Consider the following 25230-nt stretch of genomic DNA (forward strand, 5'->3'; position numbering starts at 1 on the left):
ACTCCCTGGAACTCTCTCGTAGCTCGCAGGGAGGAGCTGCCTACGCTTGCCAGGCGCTTCCTGCCCTGGGTGGTGGGTGGTGGGTGGCAGTGCTGTCTACCTGTGAGAGCAGCCTGGCAGCCATATCTGGCAGCTTTTTCCCCCCTCTGTTCCACTGTCAAAGTCATAAATGTATTTCATAACTGTTAATTATTTATTTTTGTGGAGCTGGGGACTGAACCCAGGACAAATGCTCTTTCTCTCCAGATTTAAAAAAAAATTTGGGACAGGGTTTGCTAAGTTGTCCAGGCTGGACACCAATTTACTGCCCAGCCCAGGATGGCCTTTCCTGTCCAGTCATTCCACATACGCCTCTGAAGAGCTGGGGCTACAGGCTGTGCTATTGCTCCTCCTTAAGATGTTATTGTGGGATGAGGATGCAGTTCAGCGGTAGCTCCTCTTCCCGCTATTCAGACAACCATGGATTCAATCCCCAACACAGACACAATTTTATGGTATCATATATATCATTATTATTATCATTTATCTTATTATATCAATATTATTATTTTGATAAAGGGTCTCATGTGATCCAGGCTGGCCCCCAATTTGACATGTAGCTGAAAATGACCTTGCACTTATGATCCTCCTACCTCTACCTCCCAAGTGCTGGGATTTCAGGTGTCTGCCACAATGCCTGGTTCATATGGTACTGGGGATGGAGCCCAGGGCTTTGTCTGGGTTAGGCAAGCACTCTACCAGCCGAGCTATGACCCCAGCTCTTAAAGCCTTATTTTATATGAATGTCTTTAACTTTTACAAATGCAGGGGAAAAGAGAGGTAGGCTTTTTAGTGGCCCCTTCCCGGTCTTTTCCCAGGGGCTGTGGGTATTTGTTGTATTTGTTTCAGAGTGGTACTCAGGGTGCTTACACATGTGTAGGCTGGACTTCTCAAGAGAGCTGGAGTAAAGCCAGATGCAGACCAGAGACAATGCTGATTAATCCCAGGTAGGGGCATGGCTCCTAACCCTCTCACCTTCTGGACAGTTGAACTCTCTGTAGAGCCTGCTTGCTGTTGGAGACTCTTTGATGAGAGGAGGTTGGTTGCCCTAGGAAACCACTCAGATAAGTGAGGAATGCTCTTTAGTCTTTTACGGTCCTGGACCTTGTCCCTCGTTCTTTGTAAACTGTTTCTGAGGCACCTCTTTCACCTTAGCCTCTTGCTGTTGCTCTTTTAGGGCCCCCCAAAGGAGCTTTATTACCCATGGCCCCCTCACAACCAGCCCTCTGCAGTGTCTCTGGGAATTCTTAGTAACACTTAAAAATAACTTTGGTTTTGTGTTCTAGTATGTTCTTTGTCCAGTGCCAGTAGTCACGTCTTAGAGCTGAGGAGTGTGTGCTATTGAGATGAAGTCTACCACAGAAGACAGAAGTCACGTGGGCTGCTGGGTCCTTGTCACTTACCCTGGAGACTGACAGCCCTCCATGCTTGGCTGACTTCTTCCTTCTACTTAGGAAAATAAAAACTAATCAAACAGGGGCTGGAGAGATGGCTCAGTGGTTAAGAGCATTGCCTGCTCTTCCAAAGGTCCTGAGTTCAATTCCCAGCAACCACATGGTGGCTCACAACCATCTGTAAAGAGGTCTGGCGCCCTCTTCTGGCCTTCAGGCATACACACAGACAGAATATTGTATACATAATAAATAAATAAATATTTTTAAAAAAAAAAAAATAATCAAACAAAATGTGATGAGACATGGCAAAGTTGTTAAGAGCTTTTGCTGCTCTTCTAGGTTTGACTCCCAGCAACCACATGGCGACTCAATGACTCCAATCTGAGGGGATCCAAGGCGCTCTTCTGCCCTCCATTGACACAGCACACGTGGGGCACACATACATACATGCACTCAGACACATAAAACATAAATAAATAAACCTTGAAAAACACCAGCGTGCCCAGTGGTGGTGGCGCACGCCTTTAATCCCAGCACTTGGGAGGCAGAGGCAGGTGGGTCTCTGTGAGTTCAAGACCAGCCTGGTCTACAGAGTGAGTTTGAGGACAGGCTCCAAAGCTACAGAGAAACCCTGTCTCAAAAAAACCAAATCAAACCAAACCAAACAAAAAACAATGACAAAAAACAAATGAACCTTAATTAATATATCTCTATCTATCTATCTATCTATCTATCTATCTATCTATCTATCTATCTATCTATCTAACAATGTAAGAGTCACAGAAACACTGAGCTGCTAGTATAGAGATTTCTCATCTCCCTCCTATTTATTATTAACATCTTATATCAGTCTGAAAATTAGTTATAATTAATGAAGAAATGTTGACGATAGCTCACTATTAACTAAACTGTATAGTTGACCTATGTCCTTTTCCTTTCCAGACCCATCCAGCACTCCGTCATTTGCCACATTCCCTCTTCCACGCTGGCTCTTTTCCCAGGCTTTCCACGGCGAGGTGGTCCCGTTAGATACGTTGTAGGACGTCCCTTACTGGAACTTGATGTGGGTTTTTTTCTTCTTCTCGTGATTGGATGATTACGATGAGGAGTGTCTTAGTTTCTTTTCCTGTTGCTCTGATAAGATAAAAGGCAGCTGAAGGGAGAAAGGGTTCCTTGTGCCTCACAGTCCTGGAGTAGTCACGATGGGGAAGTCAAGGCAGCCAGGTCACCGTAGTCACAGTTGGGAGGCTGAGAGCCATGAATGCATGCTCACGCTCAGCTGGCTTTCTCCATTTTAGACAGTTTCGGATCTTCAGCCCAGGGACTGGTCCTGCCCACAATTAAGATGGGTCTTTTCACCCAGGTTAACCTAGTTGAGGTGAACCCCATAGACAAACCCAGCTGCTTACCTCCCAGGTGAGGTCTAGAGTCTGTCGAGTTGACAACACTAACACTCACAGAGAGAGAGGGAGAGAGAGAGAGAGAGAGAGAGAGAGAGAGAGAGAGAGAGAGAGATGATGGAAGTGAGGCGCCATTTCCATTACATCATGTAAATGGCACACGATTGGTCACTGATCACCATCACTAGAGGTGGTCCTCCCAAAACACACACACATAGGCGTTTGTTTGTTCCATAGCCTAGGCTGGCCTGGGACTCATTATGTACCTAGTCTTGGTTGTCAATTTGAGAAGGAAACCTCAGCAGAGCAATTGCCTCCATCAGATCAGCCTGTGGGCATGTCGGTGGGGGCGTTTTCTTGTTTGCTGACGGATGCAGGAGCGCCCAGCCCTGGGAAAGTGGTCTAGGCTGTATAAGAGAAGTAGTTGAGCCAGCCAGGAAAAGCAAGCCGCTAAGAAGCGCTCCTCCGTGGCCTCTGCTTCATTCTCTGGCTTCCCTTGATGATGGATTGCAACTTGGTGGCCAAATAAACCCTTTCCACCCCTACGCTGACTTTGGTCAGTGTTTTATTACAACAGAGAAGCAAGCTGGGCTGCTTGCTTTCACCTTGTGGCAATCATTTGCCTCAGCTGTCCAAGCAGCAGGCTTAGTCACTTGCCCGGAAGTACTGTAGTTGAGGTTTCCCCCGCGGCAAAGCCACTCTCCTTTGCTCCTGCCCCTTTAAGGCTCCTTGGAGGGCAGTCTGCTCGTCTTACACCTGAGTGCTGAGCTATGTTCCTCTTGCCTGAGGGCAGAGTGGTGGCATAATTTGTCTGTCACTTCTGAGTGTGAGCTTGTTTCTACTTATTATCACATGTTCCTATCGGTGTGGTGATGTGGGTCGAGGAACCCTTATTCCTCTATGGTGTGTGTGTGTTCCAGGCTTCCCAGCTGGTACCCGAAACCAAGGAGGGTACTGAACCCTACATGCTAGCCCTGTGATACTGTGATGGTTGGTCTGACCAAAATAGTTGCTCGGTGACTAACAGGTGGGTAGCACATACAGGGTGGATTTCCCAGACGAAAGGATGCTTTACCTCTGGGGTGCACAGAGCTGCACAGGGTGAGATTTTATCACACACTCAGAGTGATGCATAATTGAGAACCTATTTTGACTTATTTCTGGAATTTTCCAATTAATGATTTTTGACTACAGCCAACTGCAGGTTACTAAAATTTTGAGAAGTGAAATCAGAGATGGGGGGGTGTCCTACGATATTTAGGTTTTTGAGTTCTAGTCCATTGAAACTTCATTTTGATGCTGAAGATCTTCCTATTTTGTTGCCTTAGAAGTTCTTTGTCTTTGACCCCTTAGTTACCTGGATACACTCCTGGAAACAATGTATTTGCTTGGTTTTGAAAACATCCTTTCTTCTTGGCCCTACAGAATACTCCAGGCTCACTTCCTATGCTTTCTGCCCTGACCTTAGAGTTGGAACAGTCTCTCCCAGGAACTCTATTTTCTTTTTGGAGAATGGGGTTAGAAACTAGGATCTGGGCACTTGGCCTTTGTTATGATGGAGATGTCTCTTTGCATGAGACCGAGGGAAAAAATAGGAGCATACACACATGTATACACACATCTGTTTCTATGGATAGCCACTGTATATCAAGCTTAACACGAGTGTAATTCATTAGTTTAAGTTCCTGACTTCCACTAACTTCCATTACTGCAGGAACCAGCCTAGGCCGTCCTCTTGCTAGTCTGTGAAGAGTGAGAAACTTGGCTTCACGGTCTACCATCTGTTTCCTTAATTGCTAAGTCCCAGTACGCACAGTGGCGTCGTGTACCCTATGGGAAATGACTTTATCAGACAGAGCACAGTGAACCCCGCTGCTCCTTTTGGCTCTCAGTCTTACAAGCTCTGCTTCCTTTCAAAGACCCTCAGGTCAGCACCTCGACCAACTCCCATCCATGAGGTTGAGAGTTTGCTTCATACATTCTTAATACCGTTAAATTCCCTCGGCATAGTCTAGATCCCCTGACCTCCCAGGATCCTCCAAACTCTTACACGGTTTTCTTTTTAAAATCATAGACACCATGTGGCAATCATTGAGTCGAGCCCTTCTTTAGCTTTTGACAAATACATACCACCATTATAATTTTATACAGAACAGCTTCATCACCCTCAAGTTCTTTGTGCCCCCATCCCCTTCCACCATTGCTAGCCCCTCATCTTTTTATTCTGCCTGTACTTACAATTTCCCATCTTCTGTATTTCAAGTTCCTAATATCATTCTCCACCCACCCCCAAGATGCAGTCTCACTATAAAGCTTTGGCTGCCTCTGGAACTCATTGTGTAGACCAGGCTGGACTCTAATTTGCTATCCTCCTGCCTCGCCCTCCTGGACGCTGGGATTATAGGTGTGTGTCACCACCTCTGGTTGAATCGCTTCCATATCCCCAGGAGACACCTGGGTGTTTAGTGCCTGCAGTCAGCAGTCTCTTTTGTAAGGCCCAGGATGCCGCATCCCCCTTTGGAACAAGCGAGGAGGTTGTGATTGCTCCAGTGTATAACAGGGGTACCCAAGTGTGCTGCCATCTGCAATACTTGTGCCACTGTCTTTGAGTAAAAACAGCATCCTTTGCAGGTTTTCTGTGTATCCTGGGTTGGTAGGTCCCTCGTGGTCACCAGTCTTTCTTGGCTTTCCTCAGCCCAGGATGATGATATTTACTCAGCAAACCATTTGGGGGGCTGAGGCCCTCCCCTGTGAACCACCTTCTTGGACTTAAGGTATTTATTTCCTCAGTGATTTGATTGGACAGGGCAGTTAATCAGATTCTTTCTTGGAAATGGAGTTGAAGGGTGCAGATGAGGCTCGGCTGGCAGAGGGCTTGTCCCACAAGAACAGAGAAGCCCTGTCTTTGATCCCCTGCACCACATGAACCAGGTGTGACATTCAAGCCTGTCATCCCAGCTCCGGGGAGGGAGAGACAGAGGGATCAGATGTTCAAGGTTATCCTCGCTAAGTGGTGAGTCTGAAGCTAGCTTGGGCAATGAGGAGGGGTGAAGGAGGGAGAGGGAAGAGGGAGAGGAGGGTGCTGTATCAGCAATAAACAGTGTTGGATGTACTCGAGGACACCAAGATTCAGACCACGAGAGAGGAGATTTTGTCAGTGCTGGGCATGCCCTTTTGAGTACCATGTATGGTCTGAACAAAATCTCAGATTTGGAAATGGTATTATCTTTCGGAACTTAGTGTATGCTGGACATGGGTGTGACTGAGGTGGGCTCCGGGTGTCTCACGCTGTGAAGTTCGGTTCGAATCCACCCGTAGACCAGAAGCCAAGGGTGGTCATGGAGAGGCTGTTCCTGTTTGTCTTGTCCACAGGAGACTAGCCTTAGTTCCCTGACTTTGGTATTATTGGATGCTTTCAGTTGGAAGTCTGGACATGTGTAAATCTCTCTCACAGTTTCTGAGTGATGCGGAAGGGGCTGGCTGCCTCAGGCTTGCTCAATTGTCATGTGGCATTAGGAGCTGTGCACTGGCACAGTGCTAGTCTTGCCTGGTGGAGACCTCATTGACTTTGCCTCCCTGTCCTTAGAGGTCTTCTCACCCTCTGGATGCAGTGGGGTCCATGGCAGTCGGGGTTCTATCTGGTCAGTGATCCAGTGATGGCCTTCTTCCTGTTTCATTTATGCCTTTTAAAATTCCTATTTTATTTGCTGTGTATGGGTGTTTTGCCTGCATGCATGTGCACATGCCCCACGTGCATGCCTGGTGCCTGTGGAGGCCAGAAGAGGGCACTGGATTTCCTGGAACTGGAGGTGTAGAGTGTTGTGAGCCACCATGTGGGTTATTAGCAACAGTTAGCTACCATGTGGGTGCTGGGAATCAAACCCAGGTCTCCTGGAAGAGCAGCCAGGTCTCTGAACATCTGAGCCATCTCTCCAGCTTCTCGTTCACTCCTTTCTTACCCAATGACTTCCACTCCTATTGCTGCGATAGAAAGCACCCCCGAACATCTTCTCGTGTCCCAGGCAGCCATGAGCCTAGCTCAGCGTAACCTGAGGATGACTTTGAATTTCTGACCCTGGTTTAAGAGGTGCTGGGGAAGGAAGCCAGGGCTTGTATAGATTAGGTGATCATTCTGCTGACTAAGCCAGACCTCAACTCTTGTATATTTTTGTGTATGTGTGCACATACACATGCGTGTATAAGTGTGTGGCACTCAGAGGTCAACTGGGTGTCATTCCTCAGGACATCTTCCACCTCCATTTTTGAGAAAGGATCTTTCATGGACCTTGAATTTCATTTTTGTTTTTAAAAGTTAGGTTTTCTTCTCTCTCTCTTTTTTCTCCCTCCCCACCCAAATGTGTGTGTGTGTGTGTGTGTGTGTGTGTATGCCTGTACTTGAGAGTATCCCAACAGTTTGTGAGAGCAACTTGTGGGAGCTGGTTCTCTCCTTCCAGCACATAAATACTGAAGATCAAACAAATCATCAGATTTGGCAGCAAGCACCTTTTACTACCTGAGCCATCTTGTAGGCCCTGGAACCTGTCAAGTCCACACAGGTGGTGAAGCCAGAGGGATTTCTACTCGTCTCTGCCTCCTCAGGGATTACAAAGGTTCACTGTCACTTCTGACCAATTATATGGACTTGGGGATCAAACTCGGGTCCCCACGCCTGCACAGCAGCCATTTTGCTGGCTGTGCATGTCTTTACTAAGGCTTATTTCATCTCTCAGGGATTTTCCTTTTGAGACAAGAGCCCCACCAGGTAGCCCAGGCTGGCCTTGAACTTGATCCTCTCAGCTTAGCCTGAGTGCCGGAATTGCCGGAATTGCAGGAACACGCCACCTCACTTGGCTTTCGCTACTGTTTTCTAAAAGTCAAAAGGAGATATAAAATAATAGCATAAATGTTATGGAGATTTTCACAATGTTTTAAAAATAATTAAATATAGCTTTTCTGCTTAGAAAAGACACAATTGTCCCCTTTCAATTACTACAGTTTATCCAAGTCCTACATTTGACAGCTTAGTTATTTCTGAAACCTTGAGTCCAATTGTGGAAATGATTTCATTTACGTACTAATAATTTTCATCTCAAAAGTGGTTTTCCCACTCATTGAGTTACATCATTTAGTTTCTAAATTTAACAGATTAAGTTCTATGGAAGGCTGGTACACTATTCATAAACTTAATTGTACTTCTTTGATATTCAACCTCTAGTCATATATTTAAAGCATCCATTTTGCTGAAACACCTTAAGGCTCTGAAGTCATGATTTGCGTCTCCACAGCTTTTGACATCCCATGCGTCAGCTGTACCCCTCAGTACCACAGAGTTTCTCGGATGTTTCTAACATCTCAAAAGGTCAAAAGCAGGCTGGAGAGATGGCTCAGTGGGTAGGAGGGCTTCATGGCACAAGCATGAGTGTTGGTGGAAGTTCCTGTCCTGCTAGACAGCTCCCAAATAACCACATAGAGACTTACTACTTATAAATGCTTGGCTTATAGTGCAGGCTTATTACTAACTAGCTCTTACAACTTAATTTATATGCTGTTACATGGCTCATGGCTTCTTACCTCATTTTCTACAAGTCCTGCTCCCCTTTCATCTCTCTGGCTAACACAATTAGCCTCTGCCCTTCTTCCCAGCATCTCTCTCTCTGTCTGGTTCTCCCACCTAACCTCTTCCTGCTTAGCTATTGGCCAGTTAGTTCTTTATTAAACCAATAGGAACAACATATCTTCACAGTGTACAAAAAATTGCTCCACAGCACATGAGGACTTGAATTCGAATGCCAGCATGTATGTGAAAAGCTGTGTGTGCCTGTGGAGAGCATCCCTGGGCCCTGCTAGATGCCAGCCTCGCTCCAGGTTTGCTGGAGAACCTGACTCAAGGGAATAAGGCAGACTGTGATACAGCAGGTACCACATGTCCTCTGGGCTCTGCAAGGGTACACATAGACATATGTCCCCGCATGGTCACATGTGCATACACAGCACACATGCACATGTGCACAGCACACACACAGATGCACACACGCATACACACACACACACACACACACACACACACACACATTAGAGAGAGAGAAAGAGAGCTGGAGTTTTTCCACCACTTCTTAGGGCTACCTTAAACATTCAGGATGCAGGCTTCCTGTCGACGCCACAGATGGAGTGACCCCAATCCCGTTGTGACTAGTGTCACCTGGGGAAAGGGAACCACAGTTGAGAAAATGCCTCCATCAGATTGGCTGGTGGACAAGTTTGTAGGGCATTTTCTTGATTACTGATTGATGTGGGAGGTGCCAGCCCTAGGCAGGTGGTCCTGCTTGTGTAAGAAAGCACGCTGACCAAGTCACGAGGGGCGAGCCAGCAAACTGCACTCTTCCACGGCCTCTGCTTCAGCTCCTGCCTCCGCTTCCTCTGAGGACTGTAACCTGTAAGCCAAACAAGCCCTTTTCTTCCCGAGTTGCTTTTGGTCACTGTCTATCACAGCAACATAGAGGCAAACCAGGACACCGTGGCTGTCCCGCCTGTCTCGAGACTCTGGTCTGGGGCTACACCTGGCACAACTGAGCTTGTAGTTTGTCCTCTCCTGTTCCCAGTGTCCTGTGGCCACCATTCCCAGAGCCACGTTATCAATGTGCTCAAGAGGAGAGGAGAAGGCCTTACATAACTTAGAAGAAACGCCTTTGGAAAGGTTGCCGATGCTTCTTCTATTTTTTTCTTTTCTTTTTTAAACATGGTGTTAAGTAGAATTTTCCTTTAAAGACAGCATCATATATAACCAAGGCTGGCACGTAGCAGAGGGAAACCAGAACTTGTGATCGTCCTGCCTTGGGATTGCAAGCGGACACCGTCATCCCCTACCCCCCGGGTTGGTGCGGTGCTGGGGACTGAACTTGGGGCTTCATGCATGCTGCTAGACACGCGCTCTACCAACTGAGCGACATCTTCAGCTGAGAATAAATCCTTTGGAAGTTGAAATAGTAAAGCCAAGACAACTCTCCTCTCCTGGTGATGCAGTTGGAGCCCAGAGCCTCAAACACGGCAGGCAATGCTCTACTATTGAGCTTCATTCACCCCTAGTCCCTTAAAGGTACATTTATTTTATGAATTATTTATTTTATATTGATGTGTGTGCATGCACTTGCTTGTGTGTGCGTGTGTGTATAAGTACATTAATAAGTATGTGATACTCCGGGGGGCAGGAACTTGCAAGAGTTGGTTCTCTCCTTCCACTCTGCGGGTTCTGGAAATCAAACAAGTCATCAGCCTTGGTAGCAATCGCCTTTACTCACTGAGCCATCTTGTCAGCCCCGGATTACGACTTTCTTGGGGAGCAGAGCCTTGTTTTTATAAAGATATTTATTGGACAGAATAATTCCAAAAGGGAAGGAAGAAATCGGTGATTGGTTTTAGGAAGAAGTGACGAGGCAGACTGAACACATTTGGCCTTTTTGCAGAAACACGAAACCTGCTGATTTCAGTTTTGTTAATTGGAAAAAAGGCAGAGAGATTAACAGGTGCCTGGGAAGTAATTAAGCGTGATTTATGGAGCTTTTATGTTGGGCTAAAGGTGATTGTGAGAATACTGGGGGGCTAAAGGTGATTGTGAAAGTCTCCCTGGCAGGTGTTGAGAATACTGGGGGGCTAAAGGTGATTGTGAAAGTCTCCCTGGCAGGTGTTGAGAATACTGGGGGGAGGGGCGTTTGCATTCTTGTTGCTCTGATTGGCATACGCTCCAATGAGCCCTGGGTGGCAGAACGTGATCATTTTGGAGTGGGCAAAGGCTGTGACTTAAGTTGAGGAGGTCTGATGTCTGGTTAAAGGTGTAAGATGACTCATTTCTACTCTGCCCGAGGACAAAGGCGTCCTGTCCCTCTGAGATCTGTTATTACACTTGCTGCCTCTCTGTTTTCAAGGTGATGGGTTGGCCATTACAGCTGCCCAAACAGACTCAGGAAAACCAACCAGAAGGGGATGATTTATATTACCGTATTTTACACACACACACACACACACACTCTTGCTGTATTTTACACACATAACATGTGCAAATGCACTGTTGTATTTTACACACACACACAGAGGCACTGTTACTGTATTTTACACACACGCATGCATGCACATATGCACATTCTCTCGAGCAGGCACACATGCATGCATGCACACACACATGCACTCTGGATACGCAGCAATGTTGGGGATGGAGCCCAGAGTCTTGTGCATGCTAAGCAAGAACTCTGTCTTTGAGCCATGGCCCCTTTTGTTATTTTTGAATTAATAACATATATGGATGTGAAGAAACTATATAAAAATGCCTTTTCCCCTCCTTTAAGACAGGAGTCTCTTGTGGCCCAGACTGCCTCAGACTTGCTTACGGGGTGGATGACCTTGACCTTCTGAAATGCCTGTTTCCCCCTCTGTAGTGCTGGGATTAGAGGAGTCACCACCACACCTGGTTTACAAGGCGCTGACAATCAAACCCAGGCCACGCTAGTGAAGCACTTGACCTGTGAGCTACATCCCAGTCAGCTGACTAACTTGAAATATTCTAGAATATAGGCTTTCTGTGTAGAATGAATGTTGGATGTTGATATGCTCTGGCTTTAGGGGATAGAATTAGAAAAAAATGTCAAGAAAAAGTAGACGGGGTCTCTGGAAGAGTTTCATGAGTGGGGGTGGCTCGGTGGTTCCTGGCTACTTGCCAGGGGGTTGAGCTGGGGGTGGGGTGTAGGAACAACTCTAGGAGGTGGCAAATAAGGGTAAGGGGTTCATGTTTTCTTCTCCCCATTGCGATTTAGCAGGTCACTGGTGTTCTAATGGGAGGTTGGAAAGACTCAGCAGTTAAGAGTCCTTGCTGTCCTTGCAGAGGGCACACGTTCTCAGCACCCATGTCTGACTGTTCACAACTTCCTTGTAGGAGGGCTGATGCCCTCTTCTGGCATCTGCAGGCACCTGCTAACCCTAATCCCATAAATGAAAATGAGATTCAGGTCAGTGAGATGACACACATTTTCTGTTTCTGTGACAGTTCCCACAGTGAGTTCCCTGAACTGCTATGCCTGTGAGATACATTGCCCCACACGGGAAACACTGCCTGCCGCTGTGTCTTTGGGACCTGTGTGATGAGCACAGTACATTACAGACTGAGCAAGTCACGTGGCAGAGACACTGATGCTCGGCCAGATGTCATTTTGATTATGTTTCTCAAACTTTGACACTCATTATAAAAATATTTATCGCAGTTCTATTTATCCCTTATGCATGTATGTGCATGTGTGATATGTGTGTGAGTGCTGGACTGTGTGTATAGATCAGATGACAACTTTTTGGGAGTTGATGCCTTTTCTCCTTCCAGCACGTGTGGGTCCCAGGATCGAACTCGGGTTGTCAGGCTTGGTGGCAGCCATATTTACCCACAGAGCCACTTCGCTGGCCCCGTGATATCGTACTTGTTTACTCATGGACACTTGAGAGTGTACTTTGAGAACTTCGGGCTGGGGAGGAGACATCTGAGCTTGGCTTAAGATTCCTTAAAAAAACAAGAGGAAAGCCAGGTGTGGTGTGGTGTACAGGCGCAGTTCCAAGCCTTGAAAAGTGAAGTCAGAAGGATCAGGAGTTCAAGGCCAACCCTGGCTTTGTAAAGAGTTAGAGGTCAACTGGATAAAATACAATATAAAAGAAACTTCAAAGAAAGCAAAACAACAACAACAACAACAAAACAGCAGCAACAACAACCACAGAAAACCCAAACCCAAATAACAACAAAAGACCAAACGAAAGCAAACAGAAAGAAAGAAATTGTGGTCACAGGCTCTGCTCAGTGCTTCGGTTTCCAAGGAGAAGAGCTAAGTTTGGGTGGCTTAGAGATAGGGCAAAATCTGGCTTAGAACTGTGTCGTGTCGTTCGGTCGTTGGTTTGCGTGTGAGCTGTCAGGAGCAAGTAGAGCATTTCAGTGTTTTGTGTTTGCGCATTGTGTTGGAGCTGTTTATCTCCCCATGTCAGAGTTCCCGGTTAGTGTGCGTGCAGAGAGGGCTGAACTGTTTTATTTGAGTTCATAAAACTTGTACTCAGGTGGTAGCTCTGTTGGCAGCCTCAGTTCACCGAGACCTGTGTCAACTCCTGCACCGTGGTTCCCCATCTACCCGGCATGAACTGAAAATGCTTTCCTAATACATGTCAGGGCCACAAGGCATTTGGGGGATTCCAGTTAGACTGTATCACGTGTAAAGCTTGCTATTATATGTATGTAAGACAGAAACACAACATCTACGTTTACTGACTGATGGGTATGTGTGTATATGTATATAAGAACATATATGTTACAGATTGCATGAGGAGGTCAGAGGACAGCTCTGGGGCCTTAGTTCTTGCTTCTACCTTGTTGACGATGCTGAGTCTCCCTTGCTATTTCTGCCGCTGCACTTTGTCCTCTGGGCCCGCTGGCTCACGAGCTTCTCCATGGAGAGTAGAATGTGTGTGAAATATTTATGGGCTTCAATAAATAAAATGCATGAGATGAACTTGGGTTTTTGATTTTGGAAGAGAGAAGGTTTGGAGGGTGGGTGTGATTTCTTAACTTCCCGGTGCATCCTAAGACTTTAGGAAATAATTGCTAGTTTCTTCAGTTCGTAATTTCTCGATAAGCAGTTATGCACACCCCTCCCCCATCCACAGCTATCAGCATTTTACCTTAATTTTTGTATAGAACCCGTTGTTCTATTGTGACGAAATATACATGACAAAATTTATCATTTTGTCTATTTGAATTTTGTTTTACATTTGCTGATAGATTGTCTTGCATTGGTGTGAAGGTTGGAGGACAACTATTGTGGGTCAGGTCTATCCTTCCTTTATTTTTAGACACAGGCTCTTCATAGCCCAGTCTGCTCTTGAACTCACTTAGGTAGTTGAGGATGACCTTGAACTTCTGTCCCCTCGTTTCCACACCCCAAGTGCAGAGGTTAGAGTGTGCTTCACCACCCTTGGTTTATATGCCGTCCTGGGGATTGAACCCAGAGCTCTGTGCACGGTAGACATGTGTTCTCCCAGCTGAACCATATCCCCAGCTCTGACCTTGTTGTTTTTAAACAGTGTTGGTTTTCAGGGAGGATGAGGGGAGGTTCCCCAGTGGGGGTCTGACTCTCCAGCTCTTCTTCTGCCTGTCTTCCTGAGTCAAGGTCGCTCTTCACAGACAAGGCAGAGGTAGATGGGTAAGACAAGAAGACCATGGTGGCAATGTTGGGAATACTGACCCGCCTGCTGGGCCACAGACACTCTGCAGAGTCCGCAGAAGCCTACAGCCTCTCTGGAAGAAAAGTGAGGGAGGCTCGAGCGCCTTCCCCTGGGTGTTGTCAAGGTAGCCTTGACATTATCTGGCCTTGGCCTCTTCCAGTGGAATTTTACTGGAACACAATCACGCCCATGTTTCTATTACGTGGCCCACAGAGTCTAAAAATACTCTCTGGCCTTGTTCACAAAACAGTTGGTAAACCCCTGTGCTAGGGCCTGCAGACCCCTAAGCACTCCAGGCTGTGTTTAAGGCTCTACCTCAGGGAGCATCTGAAGCATGGGCAGCCATGTCGGAGAATGTGGGACCGTCGTGCATTCTAAAGGCCCCTGGCTTGGTCCGTTACAAGACTTAAGCCACCGTGCTAAAAAGACTCAGAGTAACAGCCATCATATGACCTTGAACTGATGCTTCTTGCCTAGAAGATCTCATTCTGGAGTCTGTAGCTTCCATGGGTTCTGAATAAGTCAAGAGCCCTCCGATCCAGGCTGTGGTTCCTAGGAAGGTAATGTGGGTTTGCTGTGGGGCTTTGCCAGATTCAGGAGACTTAAGCATTTGCCTGGAGGGAGTCACAATTATTCCTTCTGTTTTTGCAGAGGATGAGGAGTGGGCGTTCAGTGCTTGCTGGGGATCTGAACTTGGTTCCTCACGCTGTGCAGCAACCCCTTATCCACCGCGTCTTCTCCATGCCTCCTGTCGGTTACCATCACCACTATCATCTTAAATTTAAGATGTTGGTTGGTTTCAAAGCCGCTCCTGGGAGGGAGGGCAGTTCAAGGGCAGAAGGGTGTGGTGCTGTTGAAGGTCAAGTGGCGTTTGTTGCCGCCGGGGATGTGGAGAGTGGCCCTGGGAGGAGAAGTCAGTGTGATGGTTTATGTAGTCACCATGCACTGGTTTGATCCAAGAGATGGGAATGAAATGGTCCGGTTGCCAGAGTGGCTCAGCAAAATCACCGAATCACTGTAGAACTGTTAATTTAAATTTTTTTCGCTAATGAAATAATTAGCGGAGAGGAGGCAATTTAGTGAGACGTCCCCTCCCTCTCTTCTAACCTTGAGCCGTTGCTGATGGCTTTTGCTAGCAGAGAGTCGATCAGTTAATGGCATCTTCCACTTCCGTCCTGCTAGTTCCTTCTCCAGGACCAGGTCCCTCCAAAACACCCCTGAAGCAAGGGGCAGAAGGCCCCGAAACCAGGCGGAGCTGGTCTTCCAGCTGGATGCTGATATGTTTATTTTGGAGGAAAAAGGATAGGATCCAGAGAGGAAATCACCGATTGCTTTAGTAGACTGTTCTAGAAACGCTGCCCCGAGAGACCACCAGAAAGCCCAGCCGGCAGTCTAGGGTTTGCTTTGTTTATTGACCTATGGGTGGGTTTGCGGAACCAGCAGTCGGTTATAAACCCTGAGGAATTCTAGCTGAATGTTTAAAAATTCTTAAAAACATTTTGAAAAGGTTTATCGATTTTTATTTCGTGTGTGTGACTGTTTGCCTGTAGGTTTGCTTGTGCTATGTGTATGCAGTGCCAGTGGAGGCCAGAAGAGGGCGCTGGATCCCTCGGAGGTGGAGTTGCTACAGATGCTTGTGATGGTTTATTTTGTGTGTGTGACTGGTTTGGCTGTAGGTCTGTGCTTGCACATGTGTATGCGGTGCCAGTGGAGGCCAGAAGAGGGCGCTGGATCCCTCGGAGGTGGAGTTGTTACAGATGGTTGAGAGGCACCATGTGGGTGTCGGGAACTGAATCTTGGTCCTCTCCAAGAGCAACTAGTGATCCATGGAGCCATCTCTCCAGCCCCACTATCTGTCAATCTGTGTATTCACTCTGTTTGTGTGTGGGGGCCAGAGAATGACTGGGTTTTCCTCCTTATCTCTCACTTTGACCTGGAACTTGTCATTTGTCCAGGCTGGATGGCCAGAGAGCCCCAAGGTCCCTCCTGTCTCCTCGTCCCCTAGTGCTGGGATTACAAGTGTGTGTCACCGTAGATGGCTTTATTTTTCATTTTATTTTAATTTATCTATTTTCCATGGGTTTTGGGGCTAACACCCAGATCTGTGTGGCAAGCATTTTGCTGACGGCACTATGTTCCCAACTTAGCAGGTCTATGTTTTAGGGTACTTCTCTTTGGTTCAATGAACTGTCTGTCCTGTGACCTCAAGTTGATGTCATTAGAGGGCCTTGACCAGGCATCTCTGCTGTAGAAGCATTTCCTGGTGTCTAGTAATCACCCAGTTTCCACGTCCCCAGGGGAGGTGCTGATCTCCCTGCATCTCTCACCGCAAGAAGCGCTTCAGCATCTATAGGAGATCAATATCCCCCAGGTACTTAAAAATATCCTGACCAAGGGAAGCGGAATGATACAGCAGAGGAATTGATCTCAGAATGCCCAAAGGCAAGCCGACATCCGGAAGTGAGAGCGAACCTAAGTCAAGGGTGTGTGTTCCTGTCTAGTTTGTGAAGAGGAGTGGGCGTCAGTGGGCTGTTATTCAGCAAAACACCCACACCATTGTCCCTGGCTGGGCACCCGGCCCCTAGATCGTCTGTCAGAGGCATATATTGTCAGTGTGCAAGGGGAAGAGGTGACTCTTGTAGCTGGGCTTGGTGAAAACAGATACCCCCCCCCCCGCCGATGTTCTAGTTCCATCTTAATTATCTTATTTTTATGTTTTGAGACAGGGTCTTGAACTCATCATGTACCAAAGGTGACTTTGGATGTCTGAGGCTCCCAAGGCCTGCACTTAGGAGCCTCAACCATCACAGGCCTGCTCCACCGTTCCTGGTTTATGTGATGCGCTGGGGATCAAATCCATAGCCTTGTGCCCATTAGGCAGGCACCTGCCTGCTGAGCTACATCCCAGCTCCACTCTCTATGGGCTGCTGCAGTAGATTCTGAGTAGCTGCCTGCTTCATCCGTGGAAGGGAACATCGCTGTAGAATGGTACCTTGTTTCATGTCTTTGCACTGAGTCCTTCAGGGTCGTCTCCTGGTACCTAATATCAAATTCTAGTGCTTCCCACACCTGCCAGACTCTTCCATTCTTCCTGGCACTAGGACAGTGTGTCCCTTCTGCCTGCACCATTTGGGACACACCAGCTTTCTTCTGTCCTGCCAACCTGCTGTGCCCACTACCTCCCCAAGATTGTTAGTTATGATCCAGATCATGGTCGTTTTGTCTAGCTGGCACTTCTGGCCCTTGTTCTTCTGTTTGTTGCTCGGACTAACAGGTCTCCGTGACAGAGAGACCAGGTTGGATCTTGTACACAGCAGTGTACTGTCGCTCTCTGCTTCTGGGTTTCTAAGGAACTTATTGTGTGGGTAGGGTGAAAGCTTGGTTGGTGAAGCACTTGCCATGGAAACGTGAGGACCCGAGTTCATCTGCAGCATCCACACGAAAGTCAGGTGTGACTTCATCCCTGGGAGGCGAACACGGGATGATTCCTAGAGCTCCGTGGCCAGGCAGGCCAGCAGAATTGGCAAGCAGTAGGTACAGTGAGAGACACTTTCTCAAAAATAAGTCCTGTCATAATTAAGGAGGGCACTCGCCTTTGACCTCTGCACACATCCACAGGTGTGCACACATGCACACACACAATAAAGTGCTGATTGATGCTGAATGTACTCCTTATATCTCTGTAGTTTCCCATCCCTCAATGGAGCACCATTTCCGTGAGGGCAGGAATATGTCCCTTTGTCTCTCTTTCTCATGTGACTACTTAGGAATCAAATCCCAGTGCACTGGAAGAACAATAGTGTCTTTAACTGCTGAGCCATCTCTTTGGCCCCTATGTGTCTGAGTATTTACATGTATGAGGGCACATGTGCAGTATGTGTGTATGTGTGTGTGTGAGAGAGGATCAGAGGTTCACGTTGCTTATCCTTGGCTGTTCTCCACCTCATCTGTTGAGGCAGTCTCTCACCTGAGCCCACAGCTCGCAGCTTTGGCTGAGTGTCAATAGTTAGCTGGCTCTGGAATGCTCTGACTCCGTCTCCCAAGGGCCACGCTCGCCCAGCACTTGAGTGGAATCTGAGTCCTGGCCCTTGTGGTTGTGTGGCAGGTGTTTACTCACTGCGCCGTCTCCTTGTCCCCCAGCTTTGCCTTTTGCATGATGGTGACAATGGAAGTGGGACAACAATTATGAGGAGACAGTTTTGTTTACTGGGACCACAAGGGAACACGAATTAGCCCTCTTAGGCACAGCACTGAACTAAGCCCAGAGGGATGCTCCATCGAGGGAATTCCCAGTGCAGTTAGTGGAGACATTCATAGCATCACTGACAGCATGAGGTGCTGTACTAATAGCAATCTTCAGCTGCAGCTTGCTGGTGGGAGAGCTACAGAGGCAGAGCTGAGTCATGTATATTTTATAAAGAACTCATTTAAGCGGTGGCCTTGAGGTGATATGAGAAGCGTGAAGTCGGGATGAAAAGGGATCGGCCGCGCGGCTCTTTTGGTGAAGCCGGGCATTGGTTTGCTCTCCCCTGGCAAGTGGAAGTGGCAGATGATCCGCGGATCTCCCTGAAGGATGTCCACCTGCTATGGTTGGTGCCCTTGATGCTGTGTGTGTGGTCTGAAACCCCAAGGAGATCATTGCCCAAAGCTATTCCATCAAACAGGCAGGATTTGTAAGCTTGGACGTGGGGACACGCTCAAAACTCTGTTATGTGAATGTGTGTCCGTAGACCTGCAAGGAACACGAATCCACCCCCTCCCCTCTTCTCTTCTTTCTCCCTCTCTTCGTCCCTTTCTTTTTGAGACAAGGTCTCACATCTGGCCTTGAACTCATTAGGTAGTCAAGGATGACTTTGAAATCCTGATTGGACTGCTACCTCCCAAGTGTTGAGGTGATGAGTTTGCACCCCTTGCGACCAAACACCTTTTTCTCTTTTTTATTGCTTTTCTCTCTTCTCTCTCTCTCTATCCCCCCCTCCTCTCCCTGTCTCCCCCTCCCTCCGTTTTCTTTCTTTCTTTTTCTTTTTTCTTTTTTAAGATGGGAGTCTCCCTGGTCTCAAATTCTTTGTGTGAGGGAGGGGATGAGATGGGGAGAGACTGACTTTCTGTCTGTGTGTCTGTCTGTGCATACATATGTATAGTTCAGAGGACAATTTAGGGTGTCATTCTGTAGGAATGGCTACCTTGCTTTGAGTCAAGGTCTCTCATTGACCTGGGCTCACAGACTTCTCTAGGTGACTGACCAGCCAGAGAGCCCAGGAATCCTCTTACCTCTGTCTTCCCAACACTGAGAACACAAATGCCACCATTTTCTTGATTTGAACCTAAGTTCTAGGTGTGGATCTCAGGTCCTCAGAGGTAAAACTGATCTCGAGCCTGTAACAGGAAGGCTGCTTATTTGTCCCGGCTGCCCAGAACCGAAATAATCACACAAACCATATTCATTAAAACACTGCTTGGCCCAATAGCTAACCCATTTTTATTCATCTGTATACTGCCACGTGGCAGTGGCTTACCGGCAAAGCATGTCTATCTCCTGCAGCAGATCCCTGGCATCTCCCTGACTCCGCCCTTCTTTCTTCCAGCATTCAGTTCAGTTCTCTCTGCCTACCTAAGTTCTGCCCTATCAACAGGCCAAGGCAGTTTCTTTATTCATTAACCAAGAAAAGCAACACACAGACAGAAGAACCTCCCACACCATGAGCCCTCTTTCCAGATCCTGGCCTTGAATTCCTCCTCCTCTTAGTTTTGGAGAGACAGGTGAGTGTCGCCATGCCCACCCCCTTAGCCTTGTCTTTCTGTGGAATTTCCCTTTGCTTGAGGTGATTCAGCCAGTCAGGGCTTATTCAATTGACAGGCTTCGATGAGAGCCTTTTCCCGTCTCTCTTGCTAAGAAGCCTTAGATATTTTCTCCAGAGATGGAGTGATATAACCTCCAAACCAGATTTGGAAACTATCAAAGGGCTTGCAATGTGGCGATATTTGCTAATCTCCCTGTGTGCTTCAGTCTCTGCTACATGGCAGGATCTTCACTAATGCCACGAAAATGGCTCCCATCATGGAATGCCACGTGCTCCCTGATGTCACTCACTGTGTGCGTCTTGAGAAATAGGAGTCGCAACTTGTATCTACAGAGCGTCATTACAGCCTGTGCCCCTGCATAAATAGGCCAGCTACCACAATCTTTAAGGTTTCCTTAGTTTATATGATTTGGTGGGTGATGCATTTGCTTGCTGAGTGCCGAGGCTTCTAAGCATTTTTCAAACACTGACCTAGCTCGTGTCCTTGAAGCTCCCATGCGTGCGGGATAGATTCATCACCAGTGCCTTTGTTGCTTGTGTCTTTGTTTGGTGTGTGAGTCTGATGTTAGGTTAGAGACTATTCTCTTTCAGAACTCAGCCCACACCTCCCCCCCTGCTTCTGGACGGTGTGGATCAGCAAGCCTGCCTTGGGCTTGCAATCTCTCTCATCCTTGCAGCTGAGTCCAGAGCCACGCCCCCAACCTGGAGCCCGCACTAGCCACGCCCCCAATCCTTGGAGCAGCTAGCACTTTGAATTCTGTCTTCTACCCATCGCCTTCCTGCCTGGTGACTCTGGCATATAAGCTGGGTTGCCCTGGTATGAAGCCCTTCTTCCTCTCCATGAAGCTCCAAGAACAAGGAATTTTTTGTCTTTGGAGCTGAAGGGGACTGAATGGTCTGTACCTCTTTGCAGGACCCCAGCCCTGCTATCCACAATCCCTCTATTCATGTAGTTCTTCTTTGGACCTGAAGTCCTCTTCTCCCCACTTAGGGTCCTATCATGACTGCCCATGGCTGTATCTTCCCCAGTTAATTCAGCCTTTCTGATGGGCTTTCCATCCCAGCTTCCTTTTTGCCAAACCACTCCTAATATCTTTTAATATTTATAGCAATTCTCTGGTTTAAGAAATATTTATTACAATAAACCTCAAAACTGAGAATTCTACCTATTATCACACTGCTGCCCCATCTCCGAATCCCAGGAGACAGGGGATGTTGCACCTTTCTTCTGAGTTCAGGGGTTATAAACACAGCTCTTTCTCTAGGTATAGACTGTGACAAGTTCAGACTTAGCTGGGAATGACTTCCATACAGTGGCCGTTGAGTTCAGCTGGTGGGAATTCTGGTCCAAGAGGCCGTCCATCCTCTCTTTGGGATTATGTGTTCCTTGGAGAGTGCATTGTGTGCCCTCAGTTGTCCTGGGAAGACCCAAGCAACTGCGATGTGACTCGGTGTGCTCCCCACGGGCCACACCGTGCTCCCATTCACGTTGCAGGGACATGGAGATTTCAATCTAGCACATGGTAGCTTCTCGTTTGTTCTTCCAGGTTCATTTAATTAGATGCCAGGTGAAGCCAGCCAGCCAGCCAGCCAGCCAGCCAGCCAGCCAGCCAACCAGGGGATTTCAGTTGGAAACTGTATTTGTTCTAGAGCCTTCTGAGGTAGCCCGGTCTGATTGCCCATAGATCACACTGACTTCTTGGTGCATTAGTGCCTGGGACTAATTGCCTGCTTGGCCTGGCCTGCCCTGCCGGGCCTGAGACTGCTGACTGGTGGCTATTAGACTTCTGCTGAGTGTTTTGGTTCCCTGCCAGTCTGGGAGGTGTGGGTCTCGCTGGGCAGCAGAAACTGAGCAATAAACAAACACTGGGTGTGAGGAACCCTCAAGAGGGAGCGACGGGAGAGGCTGAGAGAGGAAAGGAGGGTGCCATGAGTACTGGGTGACAAAATACCCCCAAAAACAACTTGAGGAAGGTTTATTTTGGCTTACAGCTTGAGGGTGCTGTCCACCATGATGGCAGAGGCATTTGAGCAGGAGCGGAGACAGCTCTACAGTCAGGGGCACGCTTCCCGTCTCTGTTAAACCTCCCTGGAAACGCCTTCATAACTGCACCCACAAGTGTCTTCTAGGTGATTCTAGGTCCAGCGAAGTTGGTGACCCCCTGATGCTCCCAGAAGCATTCTTCCCTCATTAGTTTGTGTTTCCCCCTTCAGCCCCTCCCCTTTCCTTCTAAGCTGATGCTTGCAGCTAGGGATTCTTGAGATTCTTGGATACCCTTGGGTCACGGAATCCAGCAGGACCCTCTCTGCCTTTGAATTCTTGTCTGTATGTTTGATCTATTTCTTGATCAGTGTTTTCTCCTTTTCAACTCCCTGCATTAAAAATCCCCCATCCCCTCTGTGTGTAGAGATGGCCTAATTGGCTAAGAACCCAGCTCACTTTTTCAGCACCCATTTCTGGGAGCTCAGAGCCACCTGTAACCCCAGCTCCAGGGCATCTGATGCCTCTTCTCCACAGGCAGCTGCAGTCATGCACATATCCACACATTAACACACACACAATCTTAAAAAATAATTGGGGGTTGTGGAGAGATGGCTCAGTGCTGGCTGCTCTTCCAGAGGATTCCTGTTCAGTTCCCAGCACCCACATGGAGTCTTCTAATCATCTGCCAGGTCCAAGGATCTGATGCCCCCTTCTGGCTTCTGTGGACACTGCTTGCATATGGTACCCAGGCAAAACATCCAAAAACATAAAATCAAAATTAAAAACTTTTTTTTTTTTGAAGTTGAGGCGCTGTGTCCTAAGGTGGAAGTTTCCCTGACTTTTCTCTCTGAAGAAAGCAGTGTGGTGTAAGGACGGGGAGGGCACCCTGGGTACTTGGCTACATCTGCTTCGTCCTTGTGTGGTTTTGTTGGTGGTGGGAACTGAGCACAGGGTGTCACAGGGTGTTCCCCATGCTAGGCAAGCTGCCCTGAGCTTCACCTCCTGCCCACAGATCACACCTGCTGTTTCTTGGCTGTAAGATGAGGGAGTTAGTCAGCCTCTCTGTGCCTGGGTTTCATGTTGCCAAACAGGCGGTCATGGTACCTACCTTCTACATCATAAGGCGAGGGAAGAATTACTGGCTGTTTTTATTTTTCTCTGCACTCGCTGTTGTTTTCCACAGTCTGGCATTGGCACGAAGCCCCAGCTTTAGATACACCAGCTAAAGAAACAACAACCCCGCCACTCACGTGAAAAGCCAGGCACCCCGGTGCTGGAAGGGGCTTGCTTGCCAACCAGCCTAGCCCATCAGGGAGCCCCAGGCTCAGTGAGTGACCTTGTCTCCAAACCTGTGGTGAGAGCGTTTGAGGAAGACATCTGATTGATGCCGACTTCTGATCCACACAGTCTTTTGGGAGTGGTTGTTGTTTTTCAAGACATCTGAAAACCCATGATTTTCAGTATGATGGCAGTTGTCTGGGTTTCTAAGAGGATGCTGGGGTTTAGACACTTTCTGATTGGTGAGTGGTCATACAGCAGTCATCTGGTCATTAGCCTGAGTTTCTTAAAATTAATACGGCCGTATTATGACTTTCACATGTAGGAAGCGGTGGGTGCACTGCCTTTATTTCCAGAGCTGGGCACATGGATTTGGCACTCATGTGGTTTATTATCAGTCAGTGTGCTGATTATCAATTATCAATCAGTGACTAAATTATCAATCTCTGTGCTGAAGCAAGGACCAGAGCTATCACGTTCCCCTCCCTCAGAGGAACCACAGGTTTGGTTCCATACCGCATTTCCCACAGATGTTGGTAGTTTCTGAACAGTGGGTGCTTCAGCTCACTGCGGACCACTCTGAAATCTTTCAGACACTGTTTCTGTCAGGGATTGAGGGCAGAAACAGAGTCACCCGTTCAACACTGGGCAAGTGCAGGTACCCAGCTATTGGGGGAAGCAGTGAGCATTATAATTCCTTGTGTTAAAGACATTCCCAGGCCGGAGAATTGGATGGGTAATTCAGGGCGCTTGCTGCTCTCGCAAAGGACCCAGGTTTAGTTTCCAGCACTCATGTGGTAGCTTACAACCACCTGTAAGGACATTTCTGGGGATCTGACGCTCTATTCTGACCTCTGTGAGCATAGGGATGCACATGGCGTATGACGTGTATGCAAGCAAAACACTCATACTTGCGGTATAAAATAAATCTGAAAAAAATGTAAGGCCGTCCCCATTGGCTCAGGAGGAAGGACCCGTTGGCGTCATGCAGCGTTGTTAATTCTGTGTCACTCTGAGTAGATGACAGAGACAGCTGAAGGAGGAAGGATTGTTTTTCACTCATGCTTCCAGAGACTAATTCCATGGCTACCAGGGCCCCCTGTGCTTGGGCGAGCACCGTGGCAGCAGCTTTACGTTCTGTTAGTTGGAGAGAGAAGAGAAAGTGGATGCTCAGTGGGTAGTAGACCTGCGTCTGCCACACCTGGCTTCAGCGGTCAATTTACCTCCTGGCGGTTCTTAACTGTGTCAGCGTGCCAACATTCCTGCTCCTCACAGTGAAAGTGGGGCACACCCTTCTCACAGGTTCTCTGCCCTTTCCTGGCTCCCCTCTTTATTTCTCCTGTCTACCTCTCTGTTGGATGCTATAGTCCCTTGTGTTCAAACCCACTCCTCCCCACTTCCCTCCTTCCTGGCATGGTTTCTGGTCCCTTATCATCAGCTCAACTGCAGCTGCCAAATGTAGGTTTTAACTAGTCTCTATCATTCTACCTATCCATAAAGACTCAGGAGTCAGCTGTTGGGGTGAAAACCTGCCAGATCAGAGAAGTCAAGAAGTGACTGGCTGATCTCCCTTTTGGGCTGGAGACCCAGCAAGAGAAGCATCTCCCTACTTGTCCCAAACCAAAAAGATTGCGAAACTCCTTAGTTCCTCTCTACTCCTTTCTGTGTGTCTCTCTATCCATCTTTCTGGCTCCTCCGTCCTCTCTATGACTAATTCCCGTCAATTAGTTGTTGGCTCCTCTCCTGGTCTAAGGTCAATTTTATTAACACAGTCTTGGAGTTTCAGAGTTTGGTCAAATATCCCACAACATACACATTCATTCTCTCTCTCTCTCTCTCTCTCTCTCTCTCTCTCTCTCTCTCTCTCTCCCTCCCCCTCCCTCTCTCCCTCTCTCTCCCTCTCTCTCTCCCCCCCTCACACACACAACTTTGTAGTTCATACTGTTCCCACATTTTCAGCATAAGGCGCCTTAGGAGTAGATTGAGTCGCTGGTGAGCAGGAGACCCCAGCCCCCGCCCCCCCAATGGTGTTGCCCCTTGCTTCTCTCAGAACTCTGGGAATTGGAAAGTTATAGGTGTTTGCTATGGGACAAACCCTT

General features: G+C 47.8%; 1 protein-coding gene across 3 annotated transcripts in view; it reads left to right on the forward strand.

Annotated features, from left to right (window-relative positions):
* Window positions 1-25230, forward strand: part of Osbpl10 (oxysterol binding protein like 10) — a 240430-nt gene that overhangs the window by 41715 nt on the left and 173485 nt on the right. The window contains exon 1 of one of the 3 annotated variants that reach the window (XM_057768032.1): window positions 9865-9926. The exons of the other annotated variants lie outside the window; for them this stretch is intronic. The gene's annotated coding sequence lies outside the window, so the exon portion shown is untranslated. Of the gene's footprint in view, window positions 1-9864; window positions 9927-25230 lie in introns of those variants that run through there. 3 annotated transcript variants of the gene reach the window in all.

Source organism: Chionomys nivalis, chromosome 4 (genome assembly GCF_950005125.1).
Source record: "Chionomys nivalis chromosome 4, mChiNiv1.1, whole genome shotgun sequence".
Lineage (NCBI taxonomy): Eukaryota > Metazoa > Chordata > Mammalia > Rodentia > Cricetidae > Chionomys > Chionomys nivalis.